We start from the raw sequence: 22645 nt of genomic DNA, 5'->3' as shown, positions 1-22645 counted from the left end.
AAAAGTCTTTTTGATCCTTCAAAGATTTGTTCTCATTTTCCTAGCATGACCTGATGTATCCTGAAATGCCAACGTGCTAATTATGGACCCAGATTGAGTTCCTCCTGGTGTCCTAAATATATATGCTCATCAAACTGAAAGTCCTAACATTCCTGGCATATTACCTTGGCCTTAGAGCAACCGGATACTGTGTTCCCGAGTACTTTACAATGCACTCGATAGCCTATAATGAGAAAAAGACTGTACCTGGATGCTTATAGGAAATGTATACTTAGACAATAAAATTATTTTATAATTTCATACATTGAAAATATCAATCCTTGGATTTCATTTTTCCTAGCTGACAGGACAGAAGAATCAAAACAGATATTCTGTTTATCTAAGTAAAATATTCCTGTTACATAATGATGTACACGACTATGAAATAAATGGTACCCCAAGACATGTTGGAAAAAATAACTTTCTTCCCTCTGCTTTATTATTACCATTTGGAATGCTGACATTCAAGTTTTCCTCTAAGGTCTGAAAAAAAAAATTGTTGCCCAGCTTTAAAAATAGGGCTTTCTTCTTCTTTCTGAGGTCTACAAAAACCTTCCTTCTTTCAAGACTCATTGAAATAATCTATCAGTTACTATTAAAACTCTCCTCCATTCATTGAGCTGAGAAAGCACTGAGCCATAAGAACTGAAATCTCCCGGTTCCCCTCTGATTCTCTAAATGCTAGGGAACTGTGGGTGCAAGTAGATTAAAAGTGGCATTATCTTAAAAGTTTCAGTAAATAATGGATCTTAAATGAAGAGTCCAGACAGAGTCATCGTGGCTGAGATGAGTCAGCCGGCGCTGGGAAGCTGCTTTGGCGCAGCGGGTGGGTGAGAGCTCCAAGGTTTGTGTCTCCTTTGTCCCGTCCAGGTGTTCTCTGAGTGGAAGAAGGACCTTTTTGTCCATCTTTCTTTCAGGGCTTTCCTCCCCCCTCCCGTCGAACCACGGGTCAGACCCTCCAAATTGAGAAAGAAAACCGCTTTTCTATGGGATCATAGAATTTTCTGCACAATAGGAATACACTCGCGGAAGGGGTCAAGCCCAAACTGAAAAACCCCAATGAAGGGCTTCAGAAATATAAACTAGAAGTTGTGGGGCTTTGTCACCTGCTGCCGCCCGTCCATCTAATAATAGAGTAATTGCTAATTCATGATGGTGAGCCGAAAGGGGGACGATTACGCATGTGCTGCACAATCGTGAGAAGTGGCACTTTGTTTCCTGTGGCCGCCACCCAACAAAGGCAGCAGTGAGAAGCGGGGTCTGGTTACCCGGGTAGCCATGGTGCGGAAGCCGGCCATCCTGGCACGGCTCCGACTGGCTGCCTTTGTCCTCACAGACTGCCAGTGCCCTCCCCGTTGAAAGGATGAATATGTAGGCCTTCGCACAACATCGGGGCTCAAATGAGTTGGATACATGGGCCTCTTGGAGCACCTGCTCCCATTCTCAAATTCCAGCCCTGTTGGGAACTATTATCTGTCTCCCTTCTCTCACTCTCCCCCTTCGTAATTATGTTTAATCCCACAGACACCTGCCTTGGCTTTGGGGGACTACTGATAAAAAGAGATGAAAAGACCTCCCCCCGCCATTTGTATCCAAATCTACCAAATAAACACAACAGGCCCTGGCTAATTAAACATGTCTAAGGGGAAGGTGTGAGGAAAGCCCCATGAATAAGGCGCAGCGCACACTCTCCTTCAGTTCTGTGGGGTCCTTTTCACCTGGCTCCAAAGTCAGAAAAATATCTAAACCATATTTTAAACCCTCCTCCGTCCCTGAAGCTTCCGAGGGTAGTTCTATGGAGATCTTCTGTGATGTTTGTGTGTTCAGTGCAGTTTTATTTGAAAAGCATTATATTCCTCGCTGTCCTGACTGGGAAGTAAGACAAGTCAATGACAGGCCAGATCCATCATCTGTTATTGAAACGTTACCGTGAAAGTGTCATATCTCAACATAGGAAGGTTTTCTTTTAACATGCCCTGCACCTCTCCTTTATCGCCCAGATTTAAAATTAATTTTGCTAAAATGACTTTACAACCACTTTTATATTACAAATTACTTTTACTTTGCAAATGCAGCCTTAAATCTTAGTCTGGCATTCTCTGAAATATCTGTATTTGAAACATTTGGGAACATTGTAGCGAACTGCATGGCTTGTTCCGGAAATTTGTCAGCATGTGGTACAGGAACAAATAGTGATTTCATTTTTAAACAGTTATGAAATGAAAGGATCCTGGGACATATGTGCTTTGGGGAAATTTAAGTCAAAAATTTGAGGGGAAAGAAGTTTGGAGAGACTGGTCAGGGATGCAAAAAGATGGTAAATAATTTAAAATAGTATCATAATATACAAAATAATTATCTAACAATAAAAATTTCCTTTCTCTTTCTACCCGGATGGTTAATGCAATCAGTAGAACCGGGCAGAAGTCAGAAGCATGACTCTAAGTTGCAGGGGATGTGGTTCTCTTTTGTATTAAAAGTCTTCCTGGTAACTGGTAGAAGCTGGCTTTTTTAGTCTCCCAAGTGTGTGGATAGATGCAGATAGAGCAGAGGAGCAGTTTGGATCATCCTCTTTTGTGGATGAAAGGACATATTTTTTCTTATTTAGGACCAAAGGTAAAGGAAGAACAATCTAAACATGGAAACAAGTTTTTGGGAAAAAAAAATTGTATGGGCTAAAACTTGTATGGGCATGCTTAAAAAACAAACATACTCTTGAGGTCCCCTGGTATATAACTAATAATAGTCATGTAATTTTTTGAGTTCAAACACAGATTGAAAAAAACTTACAAACATATGCAATTTATGCGTTGAGCTTTCCCTTTCATTATATTTGGCCAAAATCTTAAAGTCTACGTACATCAACAAAAATTACATAAATGGTCAAAATCTACATAAATCAGCCATAATATTGCTCATGCTTTCCTGGAGGCATGCAGTTACTAATCTGTAGAAAGGAGTTCAGGAATATGTAATTCAACATCACATGAAATTTTGGATTATCTTGGGAGGGAAACTGGAACTTGTTGACAAACAAGAATATTTTATTGGAAGAAGCAGAGCCTCAGACGTGGGGCTTTGTATTAAGGACTTGGATGATGATTTGAAACAGTTTATGTCCCACTGTGATTATCTTTAAAGTTGAGTGTGAGAAAAAAAATAGAACTTCTATGTATATTTATTTTTATCTAAAAATAAGAAATGAATAATGTGTGACAAGGGAACTGTACACAATATATGAATGATTGACTCTGGAACCCCCATTCCACCCATCTGCTGAGTGCCCAGAGTAGGAGGTGAGGGACCAGGAGGAAGCATCCATCCCCACAGAGGGGCTTCCTGTGGTGTCTTCAAGCATGTGTTGGCTTTCCAATTTGTGTGATGTATTGTAATTTGCATGCTCCTCATTAACAGAGATTTTCAAGGATATTATCCTGTTTTAACCGAAGGAAATCCTTATGAAATGGGCAAGTTGGCTTAAAAAGAGTCCTGAGGAGTGAGTCTGGGTCAAAAATAAGACAGATCATATAATTGCAGCCAAGAAGGGATGGCAGAGCCGACACTTATCTGCCTCATGTGAGCTCTTCATCAACTGCTTCAGGAGGCAAAAAGAATGATATAATCAGATCTGATGAGCAATCAGTGCCCCAGAATTAATTTTGTACAGAAGATTATTTGAAATAGAGACATGTATCCATGGTTAATGGTAAGCCTTGTCTTAACTGTGTATTCTGCCTTGAGATTTTAGCTCAGAATAGTGAAGCTATCAAACTTAGCAAGATATTTTAAAATATCATTCATTTCATTTTTATCTCATCCCTTAAAGGTTGCTAATTTTGTGTGCATTTAATAGTGCATGCATGCATTAGTACATTATTAGGTCCAAATGCTAAATATGTGCATTATTACATTATGTGGTCTAAGAGGCTTGCATTGGAGAGTTGGTTCTATTCTATGCTCAGTCTGTTGTTGCCTGAGTCATATTACCTCCTTGAATATCAGTTGCTTCAACCAGAGAGTGTTGCTCAGTTATCATGTCCTAGTTAATTGTTTGGGTTGGTGAAGACTTAATGATGCCTAGCCTCAGGAATCTTTTGCAGGGTTTTAATGAAAAGTGAAAAAGTCCCATATGCCCTTTTCCAGAATCCTTAACCAATAGCCTCTCTCTTAGACTTTGCTTCACAAAAACAAATCCATTGGTTGAGAACTCACAACTTCAAGGAAGCCCAAAGTTATCTCTGGGCCCTGGCTGGAAAAAAAAAAATTGTACATGTATGGTTTCCAAGGGAGCATTGCTACCAAAAACATATGTATATTTAGGAAATCTGTCTGAACTTTGAGTGACCTGAAATCTACCAGCACACATTATAGGCTGGGACATCTGGTGGTCAATAAACTTATTTATTTATTTATTTATTTTACATGAAGCAGCTGCTCTTGAGCAGATGACCAGGGGCTGTGCAATCAGAGTGTGAATAGCTGAATGAGTAAATCATATTAGGCTTCTTAGGCACTTGTTTAAGGGCTACATGTGCCTTTTTAATTTTCCTTTATTAAGGTTGGCCCCAAACATAGCGGTGTGAGCAGTAGGGTTATTAGTGACTTATTTGCTTCATTAAAATTTATGGCACATTTTATATCCACCATCTGGGGCAATGTCTCCCCACCTCACTGTTAACATGTAACTTAAAACCATGCCTGGCACTGATAATTCCTGAAAAAAACACTGTATAGGTGGAATTCTTTTTTTTTTTCTAATGCCAGGATTATCCTGCCAGGAACTCAATACACAAACACCATAACAGCAAGGTCAGCATTTCCAGTCCAACCACACTCAATCATTGCTGGAACACAAAACCTTATGTTCAAGTGTTTTGCTGTAAGTTTCTTGTTTATAGGTAAAGGAAAAAAAAGGGGGGGGGGAGTTGTTATTTTAAAAGTTGTAAACCCTGTAGAAAAATGGAAAAAAACTTAAAATGTCTTTGGCAGAATAGTGCATATCTTGACCTCCTGTGGTTTAATTCAGGAATATTTGGGTTTAGGAGGCTGCAGATATATTAATACCAGGATGGATTTAAAGTAAGGACTGAGATATGTAAGAGGTGGTGGACTTTCAGGGCCTGCCTGATCCATAAAAATGTTTGAAGTCTTGAGAAAAATATTAGCAATGCGGGTCAATTTCCAAGCTTGTCTCTTATTCAAATGCCTGGGATGGAAATCTATGAGATTAGAATGGAAGATTCTTGAAAATAAAATCTGAGATACATTTCACAGTGGAGCCCATGAGATGGAAAGAAGGATCTTTGGGATAACACTTTGTGGATCCACATTCACTTGGGGTATAAATTCTGTCTGTTAAACTATTTCTTTTGGTTAAAACATACACACACACACATACACTACTAGAATTCTTCAACTAGATAATAATTTTCTTTGGTTTCCAAAATTTAGCATCAAACTATTAAATTGTTTTTAATTGACTCAGCATTGTAGTGTTGTAGCGACAAGCATATTCTGGTCCCATTCGTGCCACTTACTGGCTATGTAATAATCTCTGTGTTTGTGTTTCCTTATCTGTGAATAGGGAAAAGGAGTATCTTCTAAACTTCTTCTATAGCATTTGTAATAATCAAATTAGATCATGAATGTTAAAAATTTTGAAAACTAAATGCATTATTAAAAAGCAAGACGTGTTGTTATTTTTTTCCAGCAAGTTAATAAAATATTTGAATAGGAAAGGATCTTATAAGGTTACCACCCCCCTCTCCAGACAATATTTTAAAAAAATTCAGAAGAGATATTTTGTTAGTCTTAAAAACTCCAGAAATGGGATTCAAACCTTCCTTGGAGATTCACTGAAAGGTATAGTAACCCTTGCTGCCAGATTTTACTTCTTCTTCTTTTTTTAAGGTTTACTTATTATTTTAGAGGGGAGGTAGGGAGGGGTAGCGGGAGAGGGAGAATCTTAATCAGACTCTCCACTGAGCACAGAGTCCAATTCAGGGCTCCATCTCATGACCCTGAGATCATGGCCTGACCTGAAATCAAGAGTCCAATGCTTAACGGGACTGAGCCACCCAGGTGCCCCTTTCTTACTTCTAACCTTAATTTCAGATCCTTTATTAGGAGTCTATTTTATCTTTCCATAAAGTAAAGTCTCGTCACTGGAAATGGGATGAGTAGACCCTTCTGGTCCTGAAGTGACTTTTACTAAGTCTCACCTCGGTTTTCTTTTTTCCAAATAAAATCATAAATTTAAAATTAAAAATTTCCCCAAAGTGCTTTTTTTGAATCAATTCATAAATGTACTAAGCTGAAAAAATCAACTTCTGAATCTATATCCAGATAAAAACATGTTTCATAAGTTTGGATAAAATAAAAAAAATTTTCTAGAAAACAGAAGCTGAGAAGATTTATTGGCAGCAGGCTTGATGTACAAAAAAATGTTAAAGGAAGTTATTCAATAGAAGGAAAATGATATCCAGATAAAAATTTGGTTATATACAGTAAATTGAAGTACACTAGAAATAGTAAAAATGTGGGTAAATATAAAAGAATTGGTTTTAATTTTCAATCTTTTAAAAAAGACACTAATCCAAGGGCACCTGGGTGGCTCAGTCCATTAAGTGTCTGCCTTTGGCTCAGGTCCTGATCTCAGCGTCTTGGGATCAAGCCCCACGTTGGGTTCCCTGCTCCCCACGGAGCCTGCTTCTCTCTCTCCCTCTGCCGCTCCCCCTGCTTGTGCTCTCTCACTCTCTCTATCAAATAAGGAAATAAAATCTTAAAAAAAAAAGACACTAATCCAAAGTAAAATGAATAACAATGGAATTTTATTTGATATGTAGAAATAAGATGTGACAACAATCTCATAACGAATGGAAGCCAGTAATGGTTCTGATTTTATATGTGAAATAATATAAAATAATGTAACTTGAAGATAGATAGTAAAAAAAATAAAAGGATATATTGTACATATCTAGAGAAACTACTGAAGAGAATGAAACAAACTATAATATACTTTATAAACAAGGAGTAGAGAAAAAATAGACTCTAAAAATGCTCTATTCAACAGAAGGAATGGAAGAGGGACACAAGGATACAGAGTAAGTGGGGCAAATAGGAAACAGCATGGACTAGATTTAACTCAACTATATTTGTAATTACATTAAATATAAATGTCCTAAATAACATAATTAAAAGGCAGGAATAGATGAATAATAAGGAAAGACCTTCCTCTATGCTACCTAAACCCAATTTTAAAAAAAGAGATAGACCTCAAGTAAAATGAAAGAAGACAGACCTTGTATATTAGCTTCCTGGGGCTGTTATAGCAAATTACTACAAACTTGGTGGCGTAAAACAATAGAAATTCATTTTCTCATAGTTCTGGAGGTCACGTGTTTGAGGTCAGTATCCCTGAATCAAATTTAGGGTCAGCCTGGGTGCCATCCCTACAGAGGCTCTAGACGAGAATCTGTTCCCTGCCTTGTTCAGGTTTTGGTGACTTACAGCTTTTATTGATTTGTGGCTGCATCTCTGTAATCCTTGCCTCTGGGTTACAATGCCTTCATCTTTTCTCTCTGTGTCAAATCACCTTCTGTCTCTCTCTCACAAGGACAACTATGATTGCATTTAGGACTGACCCAGATAATCAAGGATGATCTCTGTCTCTCTCTCAAGATTCTTAATTACATCTACAAAGTCTTTGTCATATAAGGTGACATTTTCTGGTTCCAGAGATTAGTTCATTGTATCTATGGAGGCTTGGGACACCACATAATTACAAATAAAAATAAAACTGGAATGGCTATATTAATATCAGAAAAAAGTAGATGTAATAAAAAGGAAAATCACCAAGGTTAATAAAAGACATTACTTAATGGTAAAGAAGTCAATATAAGAAAAAAAGTCAATATTGAGGATTTATAATAATTCAAAATTTGTATGCCTCTAATAAAAGTGCCTTAAAATACACAGAAAAAAATCTGACAAAAATGAAAAAAGAAATAGAAAAATATACAAGTATTATAAGAAATTTCAACAAACTTAGCTCAGGAATTGATAGAATAAGTAGGCAGAAAATCAGTAAGAATATAAACTTTGAAAACATTATCAACAAACTTGCCCTATTTAACATTTATAAAATACTCTACCCAACAATAACTAAATACAAATTCATTTTTAATACAGTGGAATATTTACCAAGTTGTATCATTTTGTTGGAAATACATTTAAATTCAATAAATTAAAAAAGTTTGAAATCATACAAGTATGTTTTCTGACCACAGAGAAATAAAACTAAAGAGCAAAACCATAAAGATGTCAAAACAAGCCATAGGCTACACACACACACACACACACACACACACACACACACACACACACATATGGAAAATAGAAAATACTTTGAACTAAAAGACAATTAAACATATTCAAATTTGTGGAATGTCACTGAACCTGTGATTAGAGGGAAAATTTTAAGATTAAATGATTAACTGAGAAAACAAGAAGGATTTTGAACAATTACATAAGGTAGTACCTTTAGAAATTAGCAAAGGAAGAGCAGTGAAATTCAAATTAAGCAGAAGGAAAGCAGTAATAAAGGTAAGACTAAAAAATCAATGAAATGGAATACAGAAAAACAATGGAGAAAAATCAAAGCAAACAATGTTGGTTCTGGGAAAATATCAGTTGAAATACAGTTGAAAGCCTTTTTAGAGACTAATCAAGAAAAAAAAAAGAAGACAAAAATATCCAATATAGGAATGAAAGGAATAATTACAGAAAATACAAATATAAAAACTGTGATGCTGGAGTTTTATAAACAGTCTTTTGCCAATAAATTCTACAATTTAGACAGAAAGACAAATTAAGTGAAAGACAAATACTGAGTTTACTTAAGAAGAAATACATTTCTCAAATAGCCCTGTATCAACTTTATAAACTTGAATTTGTGATTTAACTTTTTCATAAAGAAAATTTTAGGCCTATATAATTTCACTGTTGAATTCTCTATGATATTTAAGGAATAAAGAATTATAATTCTACACAAATTTTTCCAGAATATAAAAGATAATGATAAACTTTCCAATTCATTTTATGACACTAAAATTACCCAGATAACAAAATGAGACCAAGACATTACAAGAAAGCTACAGACTAATATCGAAAAGTAGAAAGTGTATAAAAAATCCTTAACAAAAAGCTATCAAATCATAATCAGCTATATATAAAATAATAACCTTTTATGTCCAAACAAGATTTATCCCAGAAATGTAAAGTTAGCTTAACATGTGAAAATCAATTTAATCCATCCTATTCACAGACTAAAAAAGGAGAAAAAAAACAAACAACTTTTGTCAATAGAGCCAAAAAAAGTATTTAAAAAAATTCAATATACATTTGTGACTTTAAAAAGTAATAACTCTCAGTAGACAAGAAATAGAAGGGAAATTTCTTTACCTTATAAAGTGCATTTATGAAAAATCTAGAGCTAACATTATATTCAACAGTAAAAGACAGAAATCTTCACCCTAATATCAGAAAGAAAGCAAGTATATTCCTCTCACCACTTTCTTTCAACACTGTATTGGAGATACTAACTAGTTCTGTAGAGCAAGAAAAAGAAATAAGAGGCATCCAATTTGGAAAGGAGAAATAAAAAATTTTGTTTGTGGCATTATTATTCTCTATTTAGAAAAATCCTAAAGAATCTACAAAAAATTTCCTGGAGCTAGCATGTGATTTTAGCAAGGTGACAGGATATCAGTTTAGTACACAAAAGTTAATCATATGTCTATATGCTAGCATGTCCAATTGGAAATTGAAATGAAAATGAAGGCATTTAAATATATCAAAAACACAACATATTTAGGACTAAATTTAACAAAATACACAGATGATCTTTTCACTGAAAACTCCAGGAAACACACAGGAGACCTATACACTGAAAACTGCTGAGGAAAAATAAAGAAAATCTGATAAATGGAATTGTGTTCTTTGTTCATGCGCTGAGAGTTTCAAAATTGTTATAATTTAATTTCTTTTCAGTCTTCTATAAAGATTCAAAGTAACCCCAATCAAAACCAAGGCAAATTTTTAAAATAGAAATTTACAGACTTATTTTAAAATTTATATGAAAATACAGCAATTTGACCATAACGTGCCCAAGTGAGATTTTCTTGGTGTTATTCTGATTGGTGTTTGCTGTGGTTTTTGAATCTGTAATTTTGTGTCTTTCATTAAATTTGGTAAATTTCCAGCCATTATTCCTTCTAATGTATTTTTTTGCTCCATCATTTCTCTCCTTTCCTCTGGCACTCCAATTACATCCTTGGTAGATCTCTTGAGTCATCTCAAGTTCCTGAGGGGTTGCTCATTTTTGGCCTTTTTTTCTTTATATTCTTCATTTCTATTGAACAGTCTTCAAACTCATGGGATCTTTCCTATGTCATCTCTTTTCTGCTGTTAATCATATCCACCAAATTTTTTATTTTAAATATTATACTTCTCAGTTCTACAATTTTCATTAGATCCTTTTTTAGTAGTTTCTATTTTTCTGCTGAGATTTCCTCAGTAGGAGCAGATTTTCTTTTACAATCTTGAGCATACAATAATAGCTGCTTATGTGCTAATTCCAACATCTCGGAATAGAGTCAGTCTCTATTCATTGTCTTTTCTGTATAGAAGAGCTTATGTTTTCCTATTTTTTTTTTAAGATTTTATTTGAGAGAGAGAGAGAGAGAGAGAACATGAGTTGGGGGGGTGGAGGGGCAGAGGGAGAAGGAGAAGCAGACTCCCTCCTCAGCAGGGAGCCTGATGCAGGATGGGATCCCAGGACCCTGGGATCATGACCTGAGCCAAACGCAGAAGCTTAACCAACTGAGCCACCCAGGTGCCCCTGTTTTCCTATTTCTTATTATGTTGAGTCATTTTGGATTGTGTCCTGGACTTTGTAAATGACATCTCACAAAATTCTGGGCTAGTTATGTTCCTCTAAAGAGCCCTGTGTTTGTTTTTGTAGGCTATTAAGTGGGCTTAACTCAAACTGAAAATTCTGTTCTGTTTTCCTTGCAGTTCAGTTGTTTTAGTCTTTCCAGGGATGCTTGTTGTTTGCATAATGCATGTATTTGAATCATATATGTGTCATACAAGGATCAGACAGAGACTTAGGGAGACTGTATATTTAGAATCCAAGGCTCCCTTCTCTGACTCTTCCTTTTCTGGAACTCCACTTTCCAAGGCCTGTGGTTGCCCCAAATTCTGTTCTGATTTATCAACCCAGTAATGTTGAGGTTTTTCTACTGAAGTTATAGCTGTCCTCATTGAATACTGGGGACTACTCCCAGGGTAAAATCTGTAAAATGGGAAACTCAGTATCATTGCTGTGTTAGTTTTCTAGTATTGCCATACAAAATTACCTTAATCATGATGGCTTAAAAAATAAACGTATTCTTTCACAGTTTTAGAGGCTAGAAGTCCAAAATTCAGGGTTAGCAGGGCCTTGCTCTCTCTGAAGGCTTTAGGGGAAGATCCCTCTTTGCCTTTTCCTAGCTTCTGGTGGTTGCCAGCAATCATTGATGCCCCTCTGTGTGTAGACACATCATTCCAATCTGTCTCCATCATCACATGCCATTCTCCCTGTATGTCTTCATGTCCAAATATCCCTCTTAATTCAAGGAACTTAGTCATGCAGTATGACCTCATCTGAACTTGATTGCATCTGCAAAGACCCTATTTCCAAATAAGATCACATTTGTGAGTATAGAAATCTGAACTTGCACATATCTTTTGGGAGATATAATTCTATCCACTACAATTCTCTTCTTGCAAATGTTACTTCTCAAAGAGAGTCTTTGTCTCTTTTTGTTCACTCTCTGGTATCTTCATGCAGTTGCTTTCCATTTTTTTCCAGAATTTGTAGTTGTTCTCTTGAGCAGGATTGGTTTTATAGGTGCTATTGTTCCATACTTGAAGTGGAACTTCCTTCCATCACGGCTATGTCTGTTTGTCTTGTCTATCTGTCTCTATCTATCTTTTTCTCTATCTCAGTTCTTCTCTCTCTCTCTCTCTCTGTATTTCCCCTCTCACCACCATACAAATACAAAAGCCCTTGAAGCTTTAGATAGAAGACTTGTGATATCACTGGATTTGAGGCTTTAGATAGAAGACTTGTGATATCACTGGATTTAAGCCCAAATAATCCTTAGCTCCTCATTACATACTTCCTCCTCAATCACAATTTTGTTTCATTTCTTTAAGAAAAAATAAATGTAAACAGTGGCCAAAAAATTAAGTGAAAAGGTAGGAGACTTTCCTGTTCGTCTTATTTTTTGTGTGTGTGTCACTTTTACCTCCAATTTTAAAGAGGAGGATAGGATATAACTAAAAACACGTATTTCTTAGTGACTACATGCTCTGACTGCATGCCTTGCCCCTAAAATCTCCAAACTTTGAAAGTTTCATGTTTGGTTTGGAAGACAGAATGAAAACTGGGCAAAAACCTTCTCTGTCTACAAATACTCATGAGTTTCATGGGATTATCTATTTGAACCTCAATTTCTACATCTACATGAGGGTTATCATGAGGATGACGCACATCATTCGAGTTACAGGGTGTGACACATCCAAACTAAAATAGACCCTGTTCACCAGAATTTGGCCTTATGTTGTCCTTTATGTCTTTTTCATACTTTCACTTTCCCTTACTACATTTTGATGGGACTTTAAAAATGACAACTTTACAGCCAACAAAATAACTAGTTGAGGTAAATGGAATTCATACCATACATGACTTGGACCATCCATTGGTTTTGATTGTTTTTTTTTTCCCCTAAAAGCTGTGTTCACAATTGCCCTTCCATCGTTTTGCTACATATAGTGAGCTGGTACCATGGACACGATTCTACACAGTTGTGCCCCAAAAAGTTTATTCACTTTTCCTCTCAAAGACTGAGGATTTTGTGAAGCTACCTCCTCTGCAAACTCTGCCTTATTGAAAGCAAAGCAAGTCTTTTGTTAATTCAAGTATTCAAGCTTTATAAGTATGGGTTCACTCATTTTTTTTATCCCCAGGCACTTAACTTTGCTGTGCCTACAATGCGGATAATAACATGTGCCTTATTCATGCATCTGAGAAATGCAAGGAAAGTTAATTAGAAAATGTCAAGAAAGCTCTCCAAGCTCCTTAGAGGAAAGAGCATCACGTGACTACAATGTATCATTTGTATAAAAATAAGACCATTCCCAATCCCATAGCTCTTAAAGGGTCTTTACACATTGCTAGTGCATTTAAGAAATAAAATTATAGACTCACTGAACTGGAAAGAAGCTCAAGTAGTCATAGGGCCCACTCCCTGCTTCAAGAGAGACCACAGTTCTACCATCCCACGTGACTTCCTAACCTATTTTTAAGATTTCTAAGGAAAAACTTCTAAAGTTCCAAAACTCCATTTGATAATTTGTTTCTACTGCTTAATATCTCTTAACTACATAAAATAGTTTTAACCCACTTTTTACGAAATGTAATGCAATCTAATATTATTCAAGATACAGACTGGAATTTCTTAGTCAAGAATTACTCTCCTCAACTATTTTACACAACTAAATACAGTAAGTATAGGATGTAAGAAAGAGGGCAGAGATGGGGTTTGACCCTGAAATGAGGTCAATGTCTTGATTATAAATCTTTTATTTAAAAGAATATTCTTATAAAATTTTAAGAATATACTTGATACATGAATTTGCAAAAGATACCCATTTCCTCCATTCTGTTTTGAGTTGTGTCTACATTTATTATTTATTTATTTATTTATAGGCTGAAAATCAGATTTTAAAAAAAGTCATAATTGGCCTTGATCCAAAAAAATTCAGAAAAAATACTTGAGAGAACCTAATAAAATTACAACTTCCTCCAAAATATTTTCCTTGGTGTAATTGGAATTACACTATAATGAGAAATATTTTAGAAGGTTCATTAGGCCACTTTCTACTGCAGCTTGTGATTCAAAATAATATATACAGTAAGCGAATGGATTTATTTAAGGAAAGGTCATGTTAATGCACACTTTAATTTAGAGGCATGCAGTATTTCAAGTGACATACATCTGAGAACCATTTACAATTTGAATGTTTTTTATTTTCATATATTTTGAAGAAACCAGTGTTGTTCAGTCGTCAAGGAACTTATTTGAACATTTCTGCCAAGCAGATAATGACCTCCCTCCCTTTATAAGATTCTTGACGTTCCCTTGCACTATGTTTGACCAGTTCTCTTGGATCTGGTTCCTATCCTACCACTTTATAGTTCTCTTTTCTTTGGCCAGTTTCATAATGCCTTTGAATTCCGTTTTCCCTTGGACCCGTTGAGCTTTAGAAATCCATAATTTAAACAAGGAGCGATGTGAAGCAGACAGTTGCAAAGAGCTTCAAAATTTATTCCACCAAATTTAATTCATCCAAAATTATGGACTGGCTTATGGTCTTATACCAATAATTTGCACTTTGGGCTATCAGAATCAGGTTATAACAAATGCCACTATCATACATATTTATGTAACAAACTATATTCAAGACTTAGTAATAGCTATTGCTTTGGGTAATTTGATATAAAAAAACTACAGTGCTACAATATACTGCAAAATATAGAAGATTCCTGTAGTTTATATTAGCAAGATATGGCATTCAATAGAAAATATGATCCCAACTCTTCAGTCTACACCTACTTTGGATTATAAGGGCATTTACTCAGAGGATCTGGATATTTATTTGATTATTTCCATGCCTTAGGATCATCTAGATAATGTACACATTACAGAAAAAAGAAATGAAATAACTAAAAGTAGCAGATCAACCGTAATGCATGTGATTTCTTTTCAAGGCTCTGGAACTAAATTTTTGCCCAAAAGGAAATCAAAACTAAAGTCAAGCTTTTTTCAGTAGTAGTGATTTAAACAAACATGTGCTGGGACTTATATTTAAACATAAAGGTACATAGCCAGAGGTTTTATTCAGGATTGCTATTAAATAAACTCCCCTCAGGGCCTTGTAAAAGATGGTATTTGAATTATAAGTAGACATATCCCATTTTCCACGTTCTGCAAGCCACTGAAGATTTCTCATTGCCTGGATTGTAGCAAGGGGAATGCCCTCTTTTGAATATCTGTTGAGGCCTGTCTCTATTGTAATTATGAGTTTGGAGATCATTAAAAGTCTTAAAATTTTGGGGGGGCTACATAAGACTGCTTTTGAAGCTCTGTGGCTGATCAACAACATGTTCTAAAAAGCTTTTGATATATACATGGCTCATTAAGTAAAGGTCAAAATTGGACAACGTCCTGTTAATTTCCTTTTGCCAGAGAAATCAATATCTGCATCAACATTCATTAAATTTGACAGAAGCTAAGAAAGTTAGATGTGAAATGTGAATCAATACTTATTCCTGATAGGATTAACCTGCTGTACAGAGTATAAAACATCAATTCTTTATACATATTGTTCAACACAATACTCCACTTTAGCCTTAGGGAGGCTGCTTTTTTTTTTTGCCTTTTTAGCCTTCACCTCTAATCTGCCTTCGGGTTTTTGTTTGCTGGACCTGAGTATTCCATCCTTGAACAAATTTTACATCTTGTTAATATATATGCAGTGTGATATTTCCTTTTGTATTATTAAGTTTGCAACCTATTAAGACTAAATCATGCCCACCAGCACCACCCCAAAAATCTAGGTATTTGAAAGTTTCAGAACATATTTTATTTCCCTATGAAATGTGCAGATTAAAGAATTTCATTTTCTCTCCCTTGCAGTTATCTGTAGAGCTTTTCTTTTTCTTTTTTTTTTTTTTTTAAAGATTTTATTTATTTGACAGAGAGAGCACAAGCAGAGGGAGAGAGAGGGAGAAGCAGGCTCCCTGCTGAGCAAGGAGCCCAATGTGGGACTCGATCCCAGGACTCTGGGATCATGACCTGGGCCGAAGGCAGCCGCTTAACCAACTGAGCCACCCAGGCGTCCCTGTAGAGCTTTTGATAGCCTATGAATTCCACAAGAATTTTGGAAAAGTTCAGTTTATTGACACAAACATCTAGGAGTTGTTTGGATTCATTGTTGGTTCTCTCTGAGACACGAAACTCTGCAACTATTGTAGTTCCATGAACCCAGCCTTATTTTAGTTGACATTGATGCTCATAATTATAGCTATGTGCTATTTTTTTTTCAAAGATTTTATTTATTTATTTGAGAGAGAGAGAACAAGTGGGAGGGGGAGCAGAGGGAGAAGCAGACTCCCTGAGGAGCAGGCAGCCCGATGTGGAACTTGATCCCAGGACCCTGGGGTCATGACCTGAGCTGAAGGCAGATGCTTAACCAACTGATCCACCCAGGTACCCTAGCTATGTGCTATTGCAAGATTGTAAGACAACCTTTGAACAGAAGAATATTAAATCACGTACATTATAGTTGTGGACTTTGTTACATTTTGATTTTTTTAAAGATTTTATTTATTTATTTATTTATTTGAGAGCGAGAGAAAGAGAAAGAGAGAGCAGGGGGAGGAGTAGAGGGAGAAGGACAAACAGACTCCAAGCTGAGCATGGACCCTGACTCAGTGCTCCATCTCACGACCCTGAGATCATGACCTGAGCTGAAATCAAGGATCAGATGCTTAACTGACTGAGCCACCCAGGTGCCCCACATTTTGATTTTTTTATTTATTTGTCAGAGAGAGAGAGAGAGAGCACAAGCAGGGGGAGAGGCAGAGGGAGAGAGAAGCAGACTTCGCTGAGCAGGGAGCCCAACGCGGGACTCGATCCCAGGACCCCGGGATCATGACCCTAGCTGAAAGCAGACGCTTAACCACCTGAGCCACCCAGGCGCCCTGTACATTTTGATTTTTTTAATAGAAAATGTATAAATGACAGCCATTGACACCTCATCCCGCACCCCCCCCCCCACATTCTAGCATTAGATAAGACTTTCTGGGTATGTCACATTTGTCTGGAAGTCTGAAAAATAAATTATTGCTTTCCCCCCCAAATTTGGGTTTGCTAAAATTCTCAACAGATACCAGCCAGCAGTGTATCCTGTTGGGTCCCTCTTCATCTACTTGTTCTCTGGCCGTCCAGGAATTTCTCTGTAGTATCAAAACCGAGCCTGGTTGGCAATAGGAAAGAATCCAAACCAGAGAGAACCCCACTCCACAGACTGAGTGGGCTCATCAGGAGGTGACAAAGGAGGTTATCTAGAAGGATCATAACAGAAACCAAGGGGAAACACCAAGACGTGGAACTAGAGACAGGGATGTTGAGGTTTTTCATGCAGAAATTAGAGCAATCATTTTGCAGAATAAATAGGTTTCCATCACTTTCCTGTTTCAGACATTATCTTTCTAGACAATGAAGACAAAGTACTTCTTTCTTAACTTGGTCTCTAAAGTTCTAGGTAATTTGATGCCATGCCTCCTTCTCTATACTTTTCTCTTGTCACTTCGCACATCATTCACCATGTAGTTAAGTCTTCTTTTTGTCCCTGGACGTGCCAAGGGCCACAGGTTTTGCATTTATTGTTTCTGCTGTCTGACACACTCTCCCCCTAGATCTACCATTGCACGGCTCCCCCTCTCATTCCTCTGGACTTCGCTTATGGGACCCCTCCTCACAGGCATCGTTCCTGATCGTCACCCTAGAGAAAGTGACTCCCCCACTGGGGATGGGCTTTACGCCCTTGGTGTTATTTTCATCACAGCACATTTAGTGTATTCATATGTCTATGCCTTTTCCCTAGATTATAAACTCCAAGTGTTAGGGATTCGGTAACTAGAGCACAGCCTGGTGTAACAAGCATTTCAATACACCCATACTGACCAATGAATGAATTCACAGAGAAAAGGCAGAACCCTTGTCCGATGAAGCTGTGGAAATGGGATGCTGTCTGGACCCCATAGGGCAGAGATGCACACATGAGGGACTCGAACAGGGAGCCAGTGACCGGACTTGGAGTAAAACTGAGTTCATGCGTTTGTAATTCTAGTTCTTTTCACAGGTCCTACCTATGTGTCTTGGGAAGAAACTCGTTGGGGACCAAAGGTCACACTTGTTTCCCGGTTCTCATTCTGTGCTTCCAATTCTTTGTTCTCCTAACAGACGCACCTGATTCCATGCTCTGCTGTGCTGCTCAGACACGGACAACTCACTCACAGGCCCTCAGACCTCCCGGATGCCAGTCCAGCTTCAGGACCTTCTGCCTACTGCTACCTTCTCCATTGGCAAGCAACACCTCCCCTCTGCCTCTCCCAGGACTTTCCCACAAGATGCCCCGGAAGATCCACCTACTGGTGATGGTTACAGGTCAGTTTGGCTTTGTCCACATGGTAAAGATACATGCTTTCCAAGTTCCCCGGTAGGATCAGAATTGGCTGGAGAAATCCATTCTCTTTGGAGCGTTGGCATCAGCGTCTCCACAAATTTCAATCTTTGAGATGAGAACCAAGCACTTATCAACAAGACTGCTTGGCATACTAGAAACGTCAGCAGATCTGTCACATTTAGATTAAAATTCCTGGAATGACCTTGGTAGAGAACTTCCAAATATCTCATAAAATAAGAAACAAATCTGCTATAAAATCAAGAAACTTAAACTTCAGGTCCTTCTCTTACACCTCGGGCCCTTCCATGGCCTTAAAAGGGGCCTTAACACAGTCACATATTCATATAAAATTCGAAAAAAGTATGATATTCCATTCTGAATCCCCTTCCATCCCATTACCCCCCATGTTGGCTGGTATTGGGGTGGCCGTGAACATTTCCAGGGTAAGCTAGCTAAGGAGGAGTTAATTTAGAAATACATTTATGGTGGATTTATTGGGATATATTCCTGTGGCTTGTAATCGCTTTCATGTATGCTGAAGTTATTGCTAGCTATCCTGACACAGCCTCAGAATTTCCTCCACGTGAGGGATGCTTGTTGGCTCTTGAACGTTAAACCAACACTTTTCACTCTAAGGAAATGATGGTGACGCCAAACTTGATATTGTTTTGAAGGGTGATGACTGCTGCTGTGTATGGATTCACGAGTGGTATGATCCACACTATAGTGGACTGACGATCTGTGTTTGACATCTCAGTGACATTCCACGGAAGTTCCGAGGTAGAGGTGTGAGAACAGGGGGTCTTTATACATTTTCTGTAAAAATCAATCATTTTCCATAGACCATGGTCCAGTGTGTGAACTAAGAAACCACTGGGACTTGATTTCTTAATGATCTTTGTAACATCATGTCTGTTTATTAGAGAAAACTGTCTCCTTCAAAGAAACACATTTGAGCTATGAAATATAAGAGGATGAGAAGTTTTCCCCTTTTTTGCTTGATCAAAATAGCACACTGGGCCGACCTGATTGGTGGTTTCATTATTGATGTTGAGCAAAAGAGATGACAAAGAAGTAAGTAGTGTGCTGCTGGGTGGATCTTTGATTGGGGCTTGATTAGGGAGGTGGGCGCCTAGAGATTTTTGGCCTGATGGCCCTTTGTGGCAGCGGGCTGGGGAGTCGGTTCAGCTTTGAGTTGAAGCATCTCTCCATCAAGAGGCCGGCCCTCACAGCTGGTCCTCATCGGGGCTGTTCGGCCCGGGCTCTGCAGACGGTGATGAGACAGACTCTATTTTCCTCGGCCGATCTGCCCTAAGCCAGAAGTCAGGCTGGTGTCCTGCTGCTGACCCAGGCTTTGCTCACCCTTTGGCTAATCAGAATATCTCTGTGTCTTGAGCTGTCAAGCTCACATCTCCCAAGACCATTATTTCATTAAAAACATTCTACAGGAAAACCTTGTGAGTTCTTCTTTCTACTGCACTGCGTGGCTTAAGTGGCTTTGAGCCTTCAGCAAAATGCTGACATTCTCAACTCGGGAAGAAGGAGGATCACTCAGGACGAAGGATTTTACAAAATAAAAGTCTTTGTTCTTGATGCTAAGAAACCTTTGGCTTCCGGTTGTGCGACACTCCAGGAAAGAAGATTTGATTCTTTCAAGCAATATGATGGCCTTGCATCTTGGAGGAGAATTTGGAGATGGGGAAAGAAAGCAAGTGGTGGAGAGAAAGGCATCCCATAAAATGGGAAAGGAGGCAAAAGGGCACACGAGGCTGAAAGGCTTTGGGTGAATAACAGGAGTGGATGGGATTACAGAATGTTTTTATTACTCAAGTACAGCTGAAGCTAAGGTGGAAAAATTACCAACTTTTGCCAACTCCAATGCATATTTAACAGAAACATTTCTATCTGGACCATTGTTAGGAGAAACATCTTTTTAAACAAAATGAAAGCACATACTCTAAAGTAATAAGTAGTTCTGCAGTTGAAATATAGGCCGAATGAGAGAGAGATCCACATTCCAGTCCCATTATTGTATGGCTTTTATTTCATTTCCAATGGAAAAAGCAAAGCATAATTTTTCCCTGTTCTACCTTCTCACCTGATCCTGTGGGATAAAAAATTCTTGAAGATTAATGAGTTCTTAATGACCTGGGTACCTCTTAATTATTGAGACAACATGTGTTAATAATCATCAGCCTCTCTGGATGACAGTTTCCAACATGTGCCAAGCAAATATGCATTTTCTTCGCCCTAACCAATATGGTGCTGGCATTAAATAAACGGCAAAGTAAAATACGGCACAATGACCCTCTTGTGTCTGTATTAGAAGACTTTCAAGAAACATGTCTTGCTACTTTTGTGGGAAATTTAGAACATGCAGGGCCAAAACAGTGGATTCTCCCTGTGTGTTGTAGTGCTGTGTGCTCCACGGGACAAAGAAGAAAATATATGCACTTTAAAAATGGAAGCACATTTAATCCACACTGGTTGTTCAGTAACTAACAGTGACCCCCAGAACGACTGTGCTTTTGACATTGAAAAGATAGCACACACCTTTTTTGTGTTTCTAACTTCCTATTCTTTGCTGTAGGGCATTTGAAATTGGATATGGGGGGAAATTGTGATGTTCTTTCCATTATTGTAAAATGAATTCTTGGAAAAGCTTGAGGGGTTCTGCTAGCAATTGTTAATGAGGCTTTATTAACCTAGGACACCACCCTATGGAATAATAGCTTAGTAAAATAGATGTCCTCATAGGACTCACTTGTTTTATTAATAGTGTAGCAGGGAAGTATGCAAGGCTCTGGGGAATGAAAATGGCCAGGTGAGTGGGGTATGTGGCTTTTCCTTCAAGAGCAGCAATTCACCTCTTGCTCAAGTCAGACATGGCCCCGATTATCCACCACAGTTACCAAGTCCATCCTCGTAGATTGTTTTGTGCCAGAAGGTGGCAACTTTTCTTTATAATCTACTTAGTTCACTCGAATCCTGTATCTACATATTTATTCATAGACTTTTCATTTGAGGAAAAAAAAATGTAATTTCTACCTTTAGGAATTCAAGATTTAAAAAAAAAAATGGGTGGGGGGAGGACCAAAGAAGTGCCGGTCTTGATGTATTTCACGTTTTTGTGGGTTTCAATTGGAGACAGGGTTTTGTTTGTTTTCTGTCTTTGGAGATTTCTTAAGCTCAGAGAAAATCCAGGGAAAGAGACACGAGTACTAAAAAGTGTTTGAGTGCTGGGGTTGAAGAAGAAGGCTAGACTCGCTCTGGGAGCAAGCGGAGTGAAGTAAACACACAGGACACAGGTAGACGCAGCTGGGTGCGGATTCACAGCCACACGGGGGAGCCAACACCAGGTGCACCTGCCTATTCTCTCTCCATATTCTTGGAGTCCTGACATGAAAGATGGCGGGCATGGCTGGAGGGTTCCAAGGAAAAGAGACCGCCCCTCCCACCTACCCCTTGCCCCCTCAAAACAGCTAAATTGAAAGCAAGAAAAATGGCCAGCAGACAGCCACCACTCTGTCTCTGTATTGTGTCCTCCAAGACTGAATATTTCTTGTGGCTCCATTTTGCTGGTGTTCTGCCTTTTGATGGGTCTGGCTTGGCCTTTGATGACTTGGGTCTTAAAATACAGCTGTGGTTACTCTGAAGAGGCAGAGAACCCACTAACTCACAACTGCTCACTGGTAAACAGACAGACGCTGGAGGATCGTGTAACTTCTTGCGGTCACTGCCAACTAGTATGAATTTGAATTGGTGACCAAGTTGGATGCCGGGATTTTTTTTTTTCTGTGTGTTTAAATATCATTTATCCTGAGAAGTGCACATTACCGCAATGAACAGGAGACCCCACTGGGACTTAATTAGGAAAGCCTGAACTGGGAAGTGACAGTTCCCATGCTGTTTTGGAGCTGTGCTCCCAGTCCTTGTTTCTGTCTCCTGGAGTAATACAATTAATATCCTGTATCTAGTTTTAATAGAGGCAGTAACTCTAGTAAGACACATTATTGCTTCTTGGCCCAAAGAGAAATGTTCATATATTTCTCTTCTTGCTGTTATCTGTCAAGCCGACCAGCTTCATCTGTGCCCTGAGACATTACACATTCAGGAAAGCAGTTGTTTCCATATGTCTTGGGGGAAAGCTATCATTTTTCAGAAAGGCATGAGGTGCATGGAACATTTTTCGTACTTGCTTTCCCTCTGCATATATCAGGTGGTAGCCATTATAGCATTCCCAGGA

The 22645-nt window shown here is 38.1% G+C and overlaps 1 long non-coding RNA gene across 1 annotated transcript in view; it reads left to right on the top strand.

Annotated features, from left to right (window-relative positions):
• Positions 1 to 22645, top strand: part of LOC118554512 (uncharacterized) — a 621204-nt gene that overhangs the window by 427240 nt on the left and 171319 nt on the right. The window contains exon 3 of the long non-coding RNA XR_013440981.1: positions 18177 to 18380. This is a non-coding gene — a long non-coding RNA (uncharacterized LOC118554512). The remainder of the gene's footprint in view (positions 1 to 18176; positions 18381 to 22645) is intronic.

This window comes from Halichoerus grypus, chromosome 9, assembly GCF_964656455.1.
Source record: "Halichoerus grypus chromosome 9, mHalGry1.hap1.1, whole genome shotgun sequence".
Taxonomy (NCBI): Eukaryota; Metazoa; Chordata; class Mammalia; order Carnivora; family Phocidae; genus Halichoerus; species Halichoerus grypus.
Note: the sequence above shows the minus strand (reverse complement) of the source record. Positions and strands in the feature narration are given on the sequence as shown.